General features: G+C 37.0%; 1 pseudogene; it reads left to right on the top strand.

Moving 5' to 3' along the window:
• Nucleotides 1-1,364: 1,364 nt before the first annotated feature.
• LOC129356258 (protein-tyrosine kinase 6-like) lies at nucleotides 1,365-10,398 on the top strand (annotated as a pseudogene).
• Nucleotides 10,399-17,690: the final 7,292 nt, after the last annotated feature.

Here is a 17,690-nt window from a genome sequence, read left to right as displayed (position 1 = left end):
GCTCAAAAAAATAAAGGGAACACTCAAATAACACAATATAACTCCAAGTAAATAAAACTTCTGTGAAATCAAACTGCGCACTTAGAAACTGATTGACAATCAATATCACCTGCTGTTGTGCAAATGGAATAGACAACAGGTGGAAAATATTTTCATATTTATTTCATTAATTCAGATCTAGGATGTGTTATTTGAGTGTTCCCTTTATTTTTTTGAGCAGTGTATTTAGCTTGCTATTTAAATATTTTTTTGAAACTGTGACTTCCCCTCCAGAGGCTGCGACTTTTATAGGAGAATGAAAAACATGTTGAAAGAAATAAACCGAATAATTTCTGTTAATTTTCGACAGTCAGTTCATCCACAGATTGAAACTTCAGCATCAGAAGTCAGTCGGTTTGTAAAACAAGATAATAATCTAAAAATAGTTTGTGTAAACAAACTGTCCCGGAGGAGGAAGACATGCAAACAGCAGGGAAATAAAAGGCAAACAAAATGTTTTGTTGAGCAGATTATGGTTCATGTGCAGCAGGAGGAAGAATCTCGTCAGATGGATTGCTTCTGTTTTTCATTTTCCCCAAATCATAAAACAGCGTTTTTAAAACTATTTCATTTTGTACCTAAAATTTGATCTTTTATGGTGTTTATTGGGGGAAAATTTCACCTTTAGTTGTTAAAAAAAGTAACTGTATGACTCAGCATTTACTTTAATTAGGCCCATGGGCCACATTTTGGAAACCCTGATCCAGATCCATGTTCATTGTTTGATGACCTAGCCAAAGCCCAGATGGCCTATTCAAAGCCCGGACATGACCAGATGAAGATGAGACAACTGGGTTTTGTTTCCATGGTGATAAACATTTAACCTGCCAACTAAATATTTATTTAGAAGCAAAATATTTTAATGTAAAACTAAATATGTAGCTTGATAAGCAACTTTTATTTACAACTAAATAAATAATTTGGTGGAAATAAAAAATAAACCCCATTTTCTCCTCTGATGAATTGATAAACCAAACTATTACTGTTCATTTTTAACAGTGTATCTTTCCAAACATTCAAAAGAAAATCACTTCATTAAGTTATTATTGCCTATCAATAATGATCAATAATAACTGCCTTATTAATGGTAATGAATCTGAAATAAAAGCTGCAGCTTCTCACAGCGGGATCTATTTATTTATTTCTGACTCCGCCTGTCTTCATAGGCGGGTTTCACTCTGCTGCCCTTAAAGGAAGTTCTCAGAATCACTCAGGACCGACCAAACCGGCACAGCGACGCATTCCGAGGAGTTTCTGTTTACCTGTCCGCCAGGTGCGCAGCGTCACGGGGCGCCGAGCGGCTCCGGGCCGGTTCCTCTGCAGCGATGTGTGACTGTCTGCCGGCGTGTCTGCGGCGGCTCCTCCCGGTGAAACCGAACCAGGGAGACGGGAAGGACAGGGCGGATGCTGACGGGAGGAGACCCGAGGTCAGCCCGCCGCCGCCGCCGGACCGGCCGGACCGGCCGTCGGAAAGCGCCATCTACACCGGGATCTGGCCGTTCGAGGCCCGGCACCGGGACGAGCTGTCCTTCCAGGTGGGGACCTGCTGGAGGTCCTGAGCCGCAGCGGGGACTGGTGGACGGCCAGGAAGATCGAGAGGAACGGGCGCATCCTGGGAACCGGCATCGTTCCGCACAACTACCTGGCCAGAGCGGAGTCCCTGCAGATGGAGCCGTGAGTACTTTCCACATCCCGCGGGACGTTTACAGCTGAGTTGGACCGGAACAAACTGCAGCTGTCCAACAAATGGTCCCGGTAAAAACTTCACTCAGGTCAATTCAGCGACTTTCTGATGGTTTCATCTGCTGATAAATACATAAAATACCTTTTAGGAAAAACATCCTACTTTTTTCTGGCGCCCCCTCTGAAACGGCGCCCAAACGGCGCCTAATTCACTGCAAACTGACCAGAACGTCAGGATTTTGATATCTAACAATTACAGAAAAAATCAAATGTTATGTGGACATTTGGTATTTTAGACAACAAAAAATAATTCACATAAATGACATAATTGCAAAAGAAACATTTCCAAATCAATTTCTTCAGTTAAAAATTAATTAATCTGAACAAAAACAGCCAGAATGTGTCTTAAAATTAATAATCAGGGACCAAATATAAAGAGCAGAAATACTTCAAAATAAAATGACTCTAGTGAAAGTATGAGTATAAGTTAAGGTCATTTTATTTAAGTCGCTCATTTTCAGCAACAAGGCAGAATCAGAAGGAAATACAAACAAAACAACAAAAAGGTCAAAGGTCAGCACAGTAAAATACGTTTCCAAAAAAGTAACTCGTCTCACCCAACTCTCCCTTTAGCATTCAGGATAATAACAATGGATTTTCTTTATTATCTGTTCAAAACAAGCCTAATTAATCTGATCATAATTCATCATCAGATTAAAAAATCTGGAACTGAGCTGAAACCTGCAAAGCAGTAATTTAATTGAGCATCGATATGTGGATCCTTTCCTATTAATCTAAAGCGGCTTCACTTCAGGTTTCATAACGTTCATAACATTCATTCATTCATTCATTCATTCATCATTCATTCGTTCATTTAGAGGGAAACAACTTTACAGCTCAGAAATATTTATTCTAGTCGTTCCTCTGATGTTTCCTCAGAAAGTCGAAAACCTCACTTTTCAACTTTCTGAGTTTGAAAAGTTGAAGTTTGCAAAGAAAAAAACTGAGATTTTTGAGATTAATTTCAGGAATATTCTGGAAAGAAAATCCAAGAAAATGTCTGAATTTCAAAAGTCAAAAACTTATTTTTTCAGAAAAGAAAAGAAAGGATTAGTTTGGCTTTTAAACTCAGAAATGTTCTTGTTTTTTTCTAATTTTTTATGTTAATCTCAAAACTTCAGAATTTTATAGTAAACTTTTGACTTTTCAAAGTCTGAAAATTCTTTCTAGAAAAACAAGAACATTTCTGACTTTCAAAAGTAAAAAATTTGCTTGAAAAAAACTTGAGGGAAATTTCAAATAACAGTTTGAAATTTTCTGAGTTTCAAAAGAATTTGTTTGACTTTTGACGTTTTCTTGTTTTTCTAGAAAATTTCTAAGATTAATATAAAAATTTCAGATTATTTGCGGACATTTTCTCCTCTGTTTTTCCACATCCTGCCTCTTTGCGAAGAGAAAACATCCAGGCCTGAATGAATCTGAGGAAAAGTTTTAAGTCCTTTCTAGTGTCACGTCGCTGTCACCTTCTCTCCCAGAGCAAAGCATGATGGGACTGCAAGGCAGTTAATTAATAACCAGCACCCTGTACCAAAGGCAAAGTCCTGAAACTGATCTGGCTCCTAGTTCCCTATCATAAAATGAGAGATTCCTGTAATAAGGAAGTAGTTTAGCTGTGTGATTCAGACAACGAAGGCAACTGAAATCAGAATGTTTGGATTCTGATTGATCAAATCTAACCTAAAATGTCCAAAACTACTTTCAAAACTGATAGTTTTGGACACTCTCTTTTTTTACTCACTTTTTCCTTCCACTCAACTTTCCCGTGGCTACAGCTCTCCAACCTGACAATCAGAAAGTGTTTTCATGTTCAACATTATTTTTGGTGCTTAATTAACTTTAAATCATAATTGCTTGCTAATTTGGCCTTTTCAGAACCTTGCAGTGTTTCAGAGCTGATTAAAATGTGACCTAAATGTTTCAGACATTAGAGCAGAAACTTTAACTGAACCTCCTGTTGAAACTGTAAAAAATGCCTGTCATGCCTTTCATACCAGTGTGATTCCAGTCTGATGAGTGACGGACACCGGGTTTGTTTCACGTCGGTATCGCTCGTCTCCGTTTACGGCTCCAGAATTGACCCGATTGTAATCAGCGTTCCTGGAAAAGGTTCAGAAACTTTGTGAACTGGTTGTTAATGTTTAGTTTGTGCTAAAAACGTGTTTCAGATGATTGAAAGAATCTTCAAGCCGGCAGAAATTTTACAGTTTAACATTTTAATTAACGATAAAAAAAAAAATTGCATTTAGAAAATATCAGCTCTACAGAAAAACTAAAAGTTTTAGTTAGTGGACAGATGTTTCTGATAATGTTTATTCTGCAGCTGAACGATTAATCAGACTAATCTTGACAAGGCGATTGTCAGTAACCCTGTCACAATAAGACATAAATCAATTAATCTCATGATAAATTAAATAAATGCATGATTTTTTTAAACCAACAGCTGCAGGATAAAAGTTTTCAGTCTGGTGTTTTGGTCTCAGCCAGCTGTTTACAGAGACTTCATAATTAATTTATTTGTTTTTTCTGTTTTTGTTCCTTTATTTTGGATATTTAACATGATCTCCAAGTCCAGTGTTAAATCAGCCCCACACTGTTTAGTTAGCATCAGAAAGTTAGCATCATTAAGTTAGCATCATTAAGTTAGAATCAGAAAGTTAGCATCAATAAACTGACTGAAACTAATGTTTAGCTGCAGATAAACATTGGCAGTAATTATTGCGATAATAAAATTGTTGCTTTGACACCATTTTCGTGCCAATAATACATTTTAATGTAGTGAAGAACTCTGAACCCGGTTTCGTCTCCATCCAGATGGTTCTTCGGGACGATGAGTCGCTTCGAAGCCCAAAACATCCTGATGGAGCCAGCGAACCAGGACGCCTCTTTCCTGGTTCGGAAAAGCGAGAGGGACAGCATCGGATACGTTCTTCAGGCAAGAAAGAAAAGCCGGGCTTTTAGTTTTTACAGCTGACTTCCTGTTTTATGTTGGGTTAGCAATTGAACATTAGCTTAGCTGCTATCTGGTTGATGCTCTTTCCAGATAAATTAAAAGTGCTGATTTACTTGGATGCTTTCTAAGCTTTCAGTTGAATCAATTATTAGTTTTGATTATCAACCTTTCACAATTCTGATGATAGAAATGTTTTTGATTAATGCTTTAGTACTTTTGTTAACATTAGCATTAGCACATTTAGCTTCCCCTGAATTACTTTTCTGAATAAATTCTAAAGTTTTGTGAAACTTTCAGTTGAGTAAAGTTCAACATCTGTGTTGAAGTTTTGGATATCAACTATCAAGCAATTAGATGCTTATATGCTCTTATTTTGAAGTGGGTACAGATGTTTCCTCTCTTCTTGTCCTCTCTCTTTTCTCCCTAATAACTTTATTTCAAACTAACATACAGACAGTAAAGAGCAACATAAACATAAAATTACATATTTAAGGAAGTTATTATGTCAAAATGAAATTGGTGCTCAAAGGTTGATATTAGCATTAGCTTCTGGTAAATATCATGTTGGTGTAGTGCTTTAGCATTAGTGGAACTAATGTTTACAATTAGTGCTTATGGTTAGCGCAGCTAGCTCTTAAGTTAGCGCCGCTCACACACTGCACTGCGGCCTCATCTGACCTTTTTTAGACCAGACTTGTAGTTTTCACATCCTGTTTTTCAGACTTTTCGACTCTTTCCACTTCTGCTTCAGTCTCATCGTGTGTAAATTCTTCTGCAGTGAAATCCAACAATGCAGTCCGCCACTTCGCATCCCACATAACGATGGGAGTTTTTATGTGGAGCAGACTCACAGGTTCAGCTCTCTGGCTGACCTGGTGACCTATTACTGCCAACACAGCCTCAACGACATCGACTCTCTGGGGAGTCCGTGCAACAAGGTAAAAAGGAGAAACGAAAGCATTCCCCCGCAGACATAAATGTCTCCTAAAAACATCTGTTTCCGGTGCCAGAAAAAGCCAAACATTGAGGATATCAAACCACCTGCTGGATGATTGGGTTCTCCCGAAAAAGCGAGTTCACCATCGAGAACCAACTCGGCAACGGCTGCTTCTCGCAGGTGTTCCGCGGTCGCTGGAAGAACCACATCAACGTCGCCATAAAGGTCCTGAAAAATGGGTACGTCGTCACCCAAACCTGGAGACTGAAGGCTGCTTTCAGGAAAAGGTGGTGAAGGGATTCAAAGGGCCTCTGAAATCGGTTAGGCTGCGTTCACAACAACAGCACCAAAATCACTACTTTTGCCCAAATGTGACTTTTCACCCAGAAATTGACCAACTCTGATCAATTCTCCTCCCAAATCAATAAAATCAGATCCAGATTATTTTTGATACTTGTTTGATTTCACAGCCATTTTTCTGAGGGACGAGCCCAGAAAGGCAAATTGCCAGTTCACCGACTTTAATATCAATATTTAGTGTTTTGAATCACAATGACGGATCATCTAAGTGCTGGTGTGAGATAATCACCTTCCACTCAAATCCAAATAATCCCACATCCAGAGAGATTATTAGACAGATATGCAACGTAAGGGAAGAGACCAAGTATTGATCCTTGTGGAATCCCTTTTCTGATTAATGTTGATGATAAACATGAATTATAAATGCAAAATTATTGCAAAAATTATAGAAAAAGATCCAAGTTCTTGTTTTGCTGTTGAAACTAAAAAAACCAGGGGGTTTAGAAAATAGAAACAAAATGGCTAAAAATAATCTGTTTATTTGGTTTTTCAAAAAACATTTCAAAATGAAAATAGTTTTGCAAAATAACTAAAATATTTTTTTTGTGTTTTTCTGCTTTTAATACTTGAATGAAAAAAAACATAAAAATAATAAGAAATTTGCAGTTTGAGCTTTGATTTAACTATTAAACCTAAAATAAAATGTTTTTTAATAGAAGCGATACCAGAAGTGATGGAAGAGATTATTTCACTTTATAAATAGAACTATAAATTTTAATTTATGAAAAAATACAAACTGTGTAGTTTTGGCATTTCTATTTTCTAATTAGTTTTAAAACAAAAAAAACATCAGATTTTTCATTTTTATGGTTTCATTTTGAAGCGAAAGAAACAAAAAAAAAAAAAAAGTCAGCTACTTTTAATATGAAGCAAAACCAGAAATGACAGAAACTCAGAGAGAAAGTTACTGGTTTGTGTTAAATGATGCTAAAAGTTTTTTATTTATGTATTAATAAACAAACAAAGGAGGCATTTTGCAAGTTTTTGACATGGCAACAGATTGTTTTAACTTCCAGGAAGAACAAAACTAAATCCAGAGGATAGTTTTGCTCTCTGGCTGTTTATATCTGTTTTCCACCAGACTCTGTAGACAACACAGAGTTTCACAGGGAAGTTGAAATCTGAAGAGGCTGCAGCATCGCCACCTGATCTCCCTGTTCGCCATTTGCACCGAATCGTCGCCGTTTAACATCATCAGAGCTGATGGAGAAAGGCAGCCTGCTGCAGTTCCTTAGAGGTGAGCCTGTCTGGGATCCAGGAACTTTATTTTAAAGAGTTGAAGGTTCCTGGGATCTCTGGAAGAGTATCAAACCCAGATTACCAACCTTTGGTTTCAGGGAAAGAAGGACAAAATCAAGACGCTGCGTCTCTGATTGACATGGCCACCCAGGTGGCTGATGGGATGTCGTACCTGGAAGAGCAGAAGAGCATCCACAGAGACCTGGCAGCTCGAAATGTTTAGTAGGAGAAGACTACATCTGCAAGGTGGCCGACTTTGGGCTGGCACGACTCGTCAAGGTGCGTTGGTCGACAGGAAGTTCTGTTTTGTTGGTTGGTTTGAATTGAACCAACCAAATGTTTTTGGTCCAGGAGCCGTTTTACATCTCGGAAGAGAAGAAGATTCCCTACAAATGGTCGGCGCCTGAAGCCATCAGCCACGGGAAGTTCTCCATCAAGTCAGACGTTTGGTCTTTTGGGGTTTTGCTCTATGAGATCATGACCTATGGAAGTGTCCCATACCCAGGTCAGTTCAGCAACATGCTTTTCATATCTACGGACATAAATATGCCACTCCGTCTTTGTAAGCGCAAGGAAGTTGCGCTTACATGAGCATGGTTGACAGCGCTGATTGGTTGTTTCTAACCAGGAGCGGAGTATTTCTGCAGATGGCAGTAGAACCACAGCGTGGTTTTTTTTCCACAGATCATCCGTCTCGTGTCCTGCTGTCAGGACAAAGTGACAGTTTGAACAACGACATAAAACATTTATTTAAAAGTTACTTAGAACAAATTTAAAACCTAAATCATCTGACAAAGTTTTTCCAGCTACAAATAAAAAAAACTTATGAGCGTTTTAGACTCTTAGCTTAATTGACTAATAAAAATCTTTGCTAAAAGGAAGGAGTTAGCTGTGTCTCCTGTCATGATTAAATTATGTTTTACAGAAAATATCTGTTATTTTTAGCTGTTTTGTTTATTTATTTTGGGTATTTAAAATGTTTTTCAGTCTCAGTTTAAATCTTCAGAAGTTGAAGTTTCACTGATCTTTAAAGGATTAACTTTGATTATTATGCAAATGGTTTCAAAATGTAAATCTTTCCATTTTTCACAATAATTTAGTCATTGTTCTCTATGTGGCTGTAATTCTGTTTGAATATGTTCTGCTGTTTATCTTCTCATTCGTCACTCACAGCTCACACCAAACCCTGAAAAGTTTTCTGAAACTCAGACCTCTGCACTAATTTACTGCTTTTTATTCTGGTAAATCATTTTCCTCTGGCAGTTTGTGGTGCAGTCCTCTGAAGCTTTAAAATGAGTTTTGATGTTTCAGCAGAAGAGGGTTAGTGGAGAAACTTTGACCTCTGGGAACCTGTGGAGTTGATTTCAGCGGCTGCTGTGGTTAAAAGTTATCGCATGTTTGAGTGAAGAAATACAAGCTGCATCCGTTCTGCAGTTTCACAACTAACATTAACTCAAAATACGTGCTTGTCACATGAAATATAAAACATGGCAGGTTTCATGCAGCTTCGGTTAGAAACTAGAGATCAGGGTGAACTCTGACCCGAACATTCAGAGCCACATAAAGACAGTTCCAAAGTCGGCCTTCTGTCACCTGCAGAACATTTCCAGGATCAGAGAAACTCATCCTGGCTTTTATCTCGAGTCCCATTGATCAGTGCAGCAGCCACTTAAAGGTGTGACTGAAAGTCAGTCAGAAGATTCAGATCGCTGCTGCTGCAGGAGTTCTGACTAAAACCAGAGACTCTGCCCAGTTCTGCAGGCCTGACATGAGTTGCGTTTCCATTAACCATATAATTGCACATTTGGAAAATACATTTTCTTAATTCATTGGACAAAAAAGACTCTGAGTCAAATTTTTTGACTCAACAAAAAGAATTTAAAGAATAAATAAAATTTTGACAAACTAAATCTAGAGTATTTGAAGAAATGTCAAATTTGTGACTGTTTGGTGTTTCTGTAATGATGTGAAGCACCTTGTTGCTGCGCAAATAAACCACACTGCTGCTGTAAGAGGTTTATTTTCAGGCTCTGCTGCAATTAGACGAGCAAAAACGTCAGATATCTTCACCACTTCTGTTTTCTCCTTCCTTCTCTTTCTCGCTCTTCCTCCAGGCTTCAACAACCGCGAAGTTTACAACAAAGTCAAGAGCGGCTACCGCATGGAGGCACCGAGCAAATGCCCCGGCTTCGTCCACAGCATCATGCTGAACTGCTGGCAGGACCAGCCGGAGGACAGGCCGACCTTCAAAGACCTCAAGGACATGCTGGAGAGAAGCTACTATGAGCTGGAGTCGCCACCAGAGGGCAGCAGGGAGCAGTGATCTGCACACAAACATGGCCGCTGCTGTGACAGAGATTACTGGACAGGCCACTTTAAAGACTCTTCACATCGTCACAACAAGAACAGAATCAGAACCGGGGTGTCCAACGTGCGGCTCGGGGGCCATTTGTGGCCCTCAGAACAATTTTTGGAAACCCTTGAAGATTGAAGTTTTTACTGATGCCATGTTGTTTAAAAAGTGATACAATTAAAATCTTAAAATGGAAAATGTGAAAGTCCAACACACAGAATTCAACAGGTACAAAAACATCCAGTGGCTTTTACTAAAATTCAGATCATTTAGTAAATCTAGCAAAAACAAAACTGATTAAAATACTCAAGATGTTGTGGCCCCTGGAAGTTTCAACTTGACTTTTACGGCCCAAATGTCAACAGTTTGGAGAACCTGATCCAAACGAGGCAACTGCAGGTGCAACTTATGAGTAAACGTTTACACTACGAGTGGAGATGTTTCAAATCGTGCAATAGAGATGAATTTCTCTTTGTGTCTTTGTTCCTTCAGAGGAAACTGTAAATATTCTGGAGCTCATGTTCAAGTCTCACTGGCAGGTTTTAGTGAACATCACAACTTTCAGATTGTGAAATCAATTTGAATATCAAGACAATCTGAGTTGCAGCCAGTTTTTAATTTGTCCAAAACTTGATTTTGTGCCACTCAGAGTGAAACTCGGTGGTGAAATCTGGATCGTTCTCCAACGAACCTCAACTAAAACCTAAATCAACTTTTTATAAGACAAAATGTCTGAATTTGTCATTTATGGCTCCATATCTATGTTTCTGTGCAAATGTTGACATTTTTATGTAATAAAATAATAATAATCTAAAACCGTCTCAGTGCTGCCCTCTTTGGGTTGAATGGAGGCTACTGCAGTTTAATTTGCCTTTTAGTTGCAGCTTAATGTTTATTTACACAGTAGAAATGTTTGTGCTTTTGGAAAAAAGTTGCTAGAAGGTCTGAAAAGTTGTTAAAGCAAAAATATATATATATCTTTTCCTCATTGAATTCTGAGTTTAGAGATTATTTTCTTAAATATCTTGTTGAATCTTTTGACAGTTAGTCAAAATTTGCTCCTTTTTAATTTCGGCAAACAGTTTCTAGTTTTAGTTGTTTCACTGCTGCAGTGATCAGGCAAGTAAACAAAGAAATGTGCATAAAATAACATTTTGTCACAGAAAAAGTTGTTTTCTGTGACAAAATTAAAATGTTATTTTCATTTTGAAATGAACATTTTCTGTGACAACCCAGATCTGGTTTAGATAGCTTCAGTTTTTGATTAGTTCAAATTGTGATTTTGATCAGTTTTTACATAATAATTGTTTCAATGTAGAACTTTTCATTTTTAATTAGAGTACATTTTATAGTACCTTTATATGACATTTGTGTGTAAAAGAAATGTATGAATAAGCATTGAAAATTTAATTGAAATCATTTGGTGTAATGTTTACAGTTGGCCAGAAGGGGCGTTCTAATCTCACAGTTCGATCCTCTGATTTGCTTTAACTCACCTGAATTAGGTCATCAGCAGATTGCTCTCCTGTGCTTTTAACTTTTACTTTTCTATGTTTTCACTTAAAAAAATGTGAATTTTGCAGCAGATGTGAAGTTATACAGAAAAATGTTGATAAGATGAAAAGAAACCAGACAAACTTCTCAGGGTGAGAAGATTTTTGAGAGCCAAATTTTGTTTTCCCAGGACTGGAATCTTCTGCCATGTTTTCCCGTTCAGCCAGGTTTCGCTCCAGAACAGTCCAGAAAGCATCGCTCTGAAAAATCTGCACAGGCCTGACTTTGTGCTGCATCAGCATCTTTCCAGATGTCTGGGCTCAGCGCCAGCAGAGGCTGCGACGTAAAACTGGACTCTGCTGAGTCACGACGCCCAGTTTCCCAGTATGAGCATTGAAACACGGAGCCGGTATTAATAACTCACATAGACCAACAGCAGAGACACTTCTGTATGGAAGAAGATTAGGGCCATTAAAAAAAAACAAGGAAATCTGACCTTAATCTCAGAATTGTGATTTTTGATCTCATGAGATTGAGGTCAGAATTATGCTACAAAATGTCAGAATTATGAGATTAAATTAGAATTTTAGACACGAGAAATTTTGTGCATTATGACAAAAACAAAATTGTGAAATTTAAGTCAGAATTCTGAGAAGAATTAAATGTAAATAATCTCTCAGCTTCTCGTCACGCAGCCTGTAGTTTTATGCAGGAAGTTAAAAGCAGTTGTTTGGTTGCTGGTGGCTTTTATTTAGTGTCTGTAAAGTTTCCAGGTTTGGCCGCCTGCATGTGTCCTGCGTGTCTCATCATGTGTTCTGGGAGTGAGCGGCCCGTGAGCCCGGCCAGAACTTTTTTATGTCGGCACCGCTATCCAGTATCCGGTGTCCTGAACCCGTTCGTCATCACTGCTCACCGACTCTCAGGGGAAATGACCTCTGAACTCTGAACCTGCTTCAGCTTTTCACCACAAAGTTTCATGGGCTTTAAACACATGGATTCACTGACTTTTGTTGTTTTTTACTCTAAATCGTTTCCGTTTCCATCCAAACTCTCTGCCGTTTGCTGCCAGACTTCACCATTAATCACAACATCATCTGCAAACAGAGAAATCCGAGGAAACAATGATGATACCAACTGTTAAAGATACAAACAAGATCCATCAATCTATGGGTCCATCCGTCCATTCATCATCCGGTTCTGAAAGTCCCCAGGTCATTTCAAGGTAATGCGGTTGATTCATTCATTCTGTTCCTCGACAGGTAAAATATTTTCTGTTTATAATTTCCTGAAACAACTCCACATTAAAAAATTACTATTTTGCCACATTTTGTTTTGTTTTGCTGATTTGAACCTTAATGGAAAGTATCACCGACCGTTAATAATGTTTGTGTCCATACACAGGTTGTAATTTCTAATCTCCCAGATTTGTTTGCCTCCATTCATCAGCTGGAGTTTAACATGAAAACCTTTTCTGGTTTCAACCCTCAAAACATTTCAGGAAGGATCATTTGGGCAGAATGTCGCCTCCTACTGGCCTTGTTTGGATTTCCTGTAAAGTTCCTGTGACCTTTATGCAGCGTGACCTTTGAGCAGACTAAACACATTAGCAGGACAGAGCAGCTTCATGTTGACCTGAATACTACACAGCAGTTATTCTGTAGTACTGAGCTCCGGTTAAACTCTCACTGTTTAAATGGTCCTGAGTTTTTGTTGTTCACACAATAATTTATCTTTGTTTGAAATATAACGCAACAGAAAACCAGGAAATGTTCGTTTGTTGTTGTTGTTTACACTTTGTGTGTAAAACTATCACAAAGTGATGGTTTTAACATTAATGCAGTCAGTTTGTGAAGTTAAACACTCAAAAACTAAGCAATAATTTGGTTCACTTGGGCAAAATGCTGTCTTTTCGGACAGTTATATTTTTACCATGTTTTTTATTTGTACATAAATGTCACTAAAGTATTATTTAATTAACAAGCTAAATATTTAGTTTGTAAACCAACTGTTTAGTTAGCAAACTACATATGTAGCTTCAAATTCCATCTAGCCATCCATTCATCCTGCAAATAAGCTAAATATTTAGTCCCAAACTAAACATTTAGCTACAAACTAAATACTTAGTCCCAAATTAAACATTTAGCTACAAACTAAATACTTAGTCCCAAATTAAACATTTAGCTACAAACTAAATATTTAGTCCCAAACTAAACATTTAACTACAAACTAAATATTTAGTCCCAAACTAAACATTTAGCTACAAACTAAATATTTAGTCCCAAACTAAACATTTAGCTACAAACTAAATATTTAGTCCCAAACTAAACATTTAGCTACAAACTAAATACTTAGTCCCAAATTAAACATTTAGCTACAAACTAAATATTTAGTCCCAAACTAAACATTTAGCTACAAACTAAATATTTAGTCCCAAACTAAACATTTAGCTACAAACTAAATATTTAGCCCCAAACTAAACATTTAGCTACAAACTAAATATTTAGCCCCAAACTAAACATTTAGCTACAAACTAAATATTTAGTCCCAAACTAAACATTTAGCTACAAACTAAATATTTAGTCCCAAACTAAACATTTAACTACAAACTAAATATTTAGTCCCAAACTAAACATTTAACTACAAACTAAATATTTAGTCCCAAACTAAACATTTAGCTACAAACTAAATATTTAGTTAGTAAGTTAGCTTCAAACTAAATAGCTGGTTTGAATTTAAATAGTTAACAAGCTAAATATTTACTTTGAAGGTAAATATTTAAGTAGAAAGCTAATATTTAGCCTCAAATCAAATATTTAGTTTGAAGTTAAATATTTAGTTAACAGGGTAAATATTTAGTTAAGAAGCTAAGCACTTAGCCTTAAACTAAATATTTTGCTCTGCTGTTTAGTTTGAGGCTAAATATTTAGTTTGAAACTGGGACGGTGAAAATTTGGCCCTATTTTTTTTTCTCAATCATTTCTTTATTTTTTGACTTCACAAACGGCAGCCATGTTTATTGTTGCAGTAATCTTTAAAATCATATGAACTAATGACACGTTTCCATGCCATTGTTTGGGTTCAGAGGGATGATCTGAGAGTTTTGTGTTTTGGCTCTTTTAGCTCCTCCAGGACTGAGCAGCACTGCTGTGAGCGAAACTCAGAGGTTCAAGAAGACGAGAAAGAGCTGCGTGAAAAGCGTCCGGCCTCCTGATCATGTCTGAGTCGGTGTTGTGGGAGGGGAGGAGACACACCTCACTGCTCCAGGGAGGAAAAATAAAACACCCAGGCAGAAAATAACCAGCTTTCCTCAAGATTCTGCATCTTCCTGCTGATCCTCACTGACCTGCGGAGCTTAGATTTCAGATTTTAGCTCTTTCTTTTGTTTCCTCTGGAGGCGTTTCTTCCTGTCCTGCAGGATCCCAGAAAACTGCCTGAAAAGGTGGGAATTGTTTCTCTCTTTGCCGGTGATTCTGTTGTGGTGGTGGAAATTTAACTGCAGGAGTTAACATAATGTTTCTGTGCTTTTTGCTTTACAGAAAATAAAAATAGAGAAGTATTATGATAAAAGCAAATTGCATCTGGAGGCAGAAGTGTATCTGACCTAGAATTTATTTTTTACTCATCCAGTTCTTGGTTTGCAGCCGCCTGAAGCAGCAGCGTCTCCTGTTGCAAATGTCTTGGCAGCCAAAGTGTTGAGTTAAAGAAGAAGCATCACAGTCAGTGTGATGCAATATTCAAACTAACAGAAACAAGCAGCTAAACTTTATATCCCCTCGAACTAAAACAGGCACCGTTTTCCACCGACCTTTAACCCCAGTTATGTTTTATAGACCTTATCAGCTTCATAAGCCGAACTTTTAAAATGATCAAAACCCCGCTGGGTGATTTCAGTCAGAGGTCAGAAAATAAAAAAACATTTACAGCATTTTAAATGAGAATCAATGGAGCTAAATTGGGGCCATGAAGTTTGTGCAAAAGAAACACAAATTTAAGCTGAAAAAAAAAATACTTGAAACTGAAAAATTATTCTGAAACTGGGAAAGAATGTTTGAAATAGAAAAAAGAAAGTTTTGAAACAAGAAAAATTAAGTGAAAAAAAAAAGGTTTAAAACTGGAAGAAACATTCAAAAACGGAAAAAAAAATCAAAACTGACGAAAATGTTTAGAATCTGAATTAACTAAAATAAGTTTTTTAGAAGCTGAAAGTAAAGATTTGAAGACCAAATAAAGTTTTTGAACAAACTTTATGACCTTTATTTATCTCCGTACTTCTGCAGCATTTTGGACCTGATCTTGTTAACTTTCCATGGATTCACGGACAGATTTGTTGTTGCCAACATGTTTTAGTTTCCTTTCAGAGAAGAGGAGAAAGAGCTGCGAGAAGCAGATCATGTTCTCCGTATTTTAATTTACCGGTTTTGGTTTTTATGTGCAGAAGCTGAAAAATGCATCACAGCTCCAGAAAATTCTTGTCATTTTTCCAGGATTTTTCCAGACCAAATCTGATTTGGTCGGTGAATGGTGAACAGTTTACTGTCTGACTTCATGTTCAGTGAGATTTGATTGGAGGTCGAAGGGTTTACGGCTCCTTTTTCTTGCCCGGCTTCTTTCTCAGACTTAATTGCTTTGCTGTTTGCTGACTGAGCAAATCTTGGGATTTGTGCCGAAACACGGATTACCGCAAACTTGTTTCTCTGGCATGTCTTGTGTTTTTTGCTGCAACTATCTTAATAAATGTTTAACAGCATGTATCAAGTTACTATTTACTGCCCTTACTTAAAAAACTACAATTAATTAAAAATTAGTTTTGGTTCTGCAGGCACACATACACTGTTAACATTTCTTACGGCCGAAGTAGCAGGAAAATCAGCAATAAGGGATCAGAGAGATTAAATGATCAGCAACGTCTCTCATCCATAGTAACCATACTGCCTAGCTAAATATTTAGTCAACTAGCTAAATATTTAGTCAACTAGCTAAATGTGTCCCTCCAAACTAAATATTTAGCTCCAACTAAAGCTAAATGTTTGGCTAGCTAAACAGATATTAAACTCCATACTAAATAAGTTTATTTCACATTTAGTTGAAGATAAATATTTAGCTCCATGTTAAGGTAAAAAGTTCACCAGCAAGCTAAATATTCACCAACAATCCACATATTTAGTTTGCAAACTTAATATTTAGCTCCAAGTTAATCTAAATAATTTGCCAGAAATATTTAGCTACTAAATATTTAGTTGTAAGCTAATTATTTAGCTCCAAGCTAAATATTTCACCAGCAAGCTAAATGTTTAGCTCCAACTAAATATTTAGTTATATTCATAATATTCAGCTTCAAGCTTCGGTTTTGGGTCCAGTTCTGGTGGTTTAGGATCTGAAGCTTCAGCTGCAGAAACATTTAATCATTTCAAATGAAACATGTTGTGTTTTATCACCAAAGTGAAAATGTGCAGCAGGAAGGAGGACAGTGACAGCCGAGTGTTGATATGAAACAGCTGTTATGGTTCTGTTCTCTCACGCCAATGGAAAAAAGTTTCTATTTCAACCCAGTGACCTCTGACCTTCAGTGCTTTCAGATGTAGGTCTCACCAGGACATCAATTTTTGTGGCTATATTTAGTTACTTTACAGACAAAAACAATCGGTATCAGGGCCAACTTGTGTATTGGAGGCAATTTTGATGCTAATTTTTTTGCTAATATTAGAAATCTATTAGCAAACATGATCTCAACAGCAGCCATTTTGTTGATATAATTTTCTCTTGCACATTGGTGAAGAGTCAATATACTTTTTTTTGTTGGTCTCGATGAAATGGTTCATCTCAGGCTCTGGGCTTTGCGTTGCCTATCAAGATGGCGCTGACCACTTCCAGGTTGGACCTGTAGGAACCATGTATCGATAAAGTTCCCACAAGTCTTTTTTAACATTACAAGAATAAAATAATAATAATTAGAGTGAAATTTAATATGTGAAGTCTTCACATCAGCAGAAGCAAAACAATATAACTAGAAAAAAGTCAGAAAATTTCAAGAAAAAAGTGTTTTAATGAGAAAAACGATCTGGCATGATCAGTTTGGCAAATCCATGTGATTCTTACTTCAAAATAGTTCTTTACATAATGGTTTAAAGTTCTGCCACTGACAACAATTTCATACTAATGTCTTAAAAAATGAAGTATTTACTTATAAAACCGAAACCAGATGCTCAAATTTCTCCACTTAAATTTCTTTAATATTTTTTGTGTAGGAAATTATTTAATTTTCCTAATTTATCACTTCATTTTCGTTTTATTTCAACTATGTTGCTACAGAACTTGTTTTCTCACTCCAAAGTAAAAATATAAATTTTGGAGGTTAATAAAAGTGTTTTTTAATGAAAAGGTGAAATACCTCTAAAATAATCACAATTTGTCACCAAAACAAACGTTTTTATCTGTTACCAAAAAAGTTCCTTATCTAAATCCGACTGCTCTGCACTGATTGTCTGACCAACCTACGCAAACAGAAAACTTTGTGAACTTTGACCCCAGGTCTGCAGTTCCTCACTGACATTCCTGCAAATGTTGGAGAATGCTGA

Source organism: Poeciliopsis prolifica, unplaced genomic scaffold, assembly GCF_027474105.1.
Source record: "Poeciliopsis prolifica strain line A6 unplaced genomic scaffold, Auburn_PproV2 SCAFFOLD162, whole genome shotgun sequence".
Classification (NCBI taxonomy): domain Eukaryota; kingdom Metazoa; phylum Chordata; class Actinopteri; order Cyprinodontiformes; family Poeciliidae; genus Poeciliopsis; species Poeciliopsis prolifica.
This window is presented reverse-complemented; position numbering and strand designations above follow the sequence as displayed.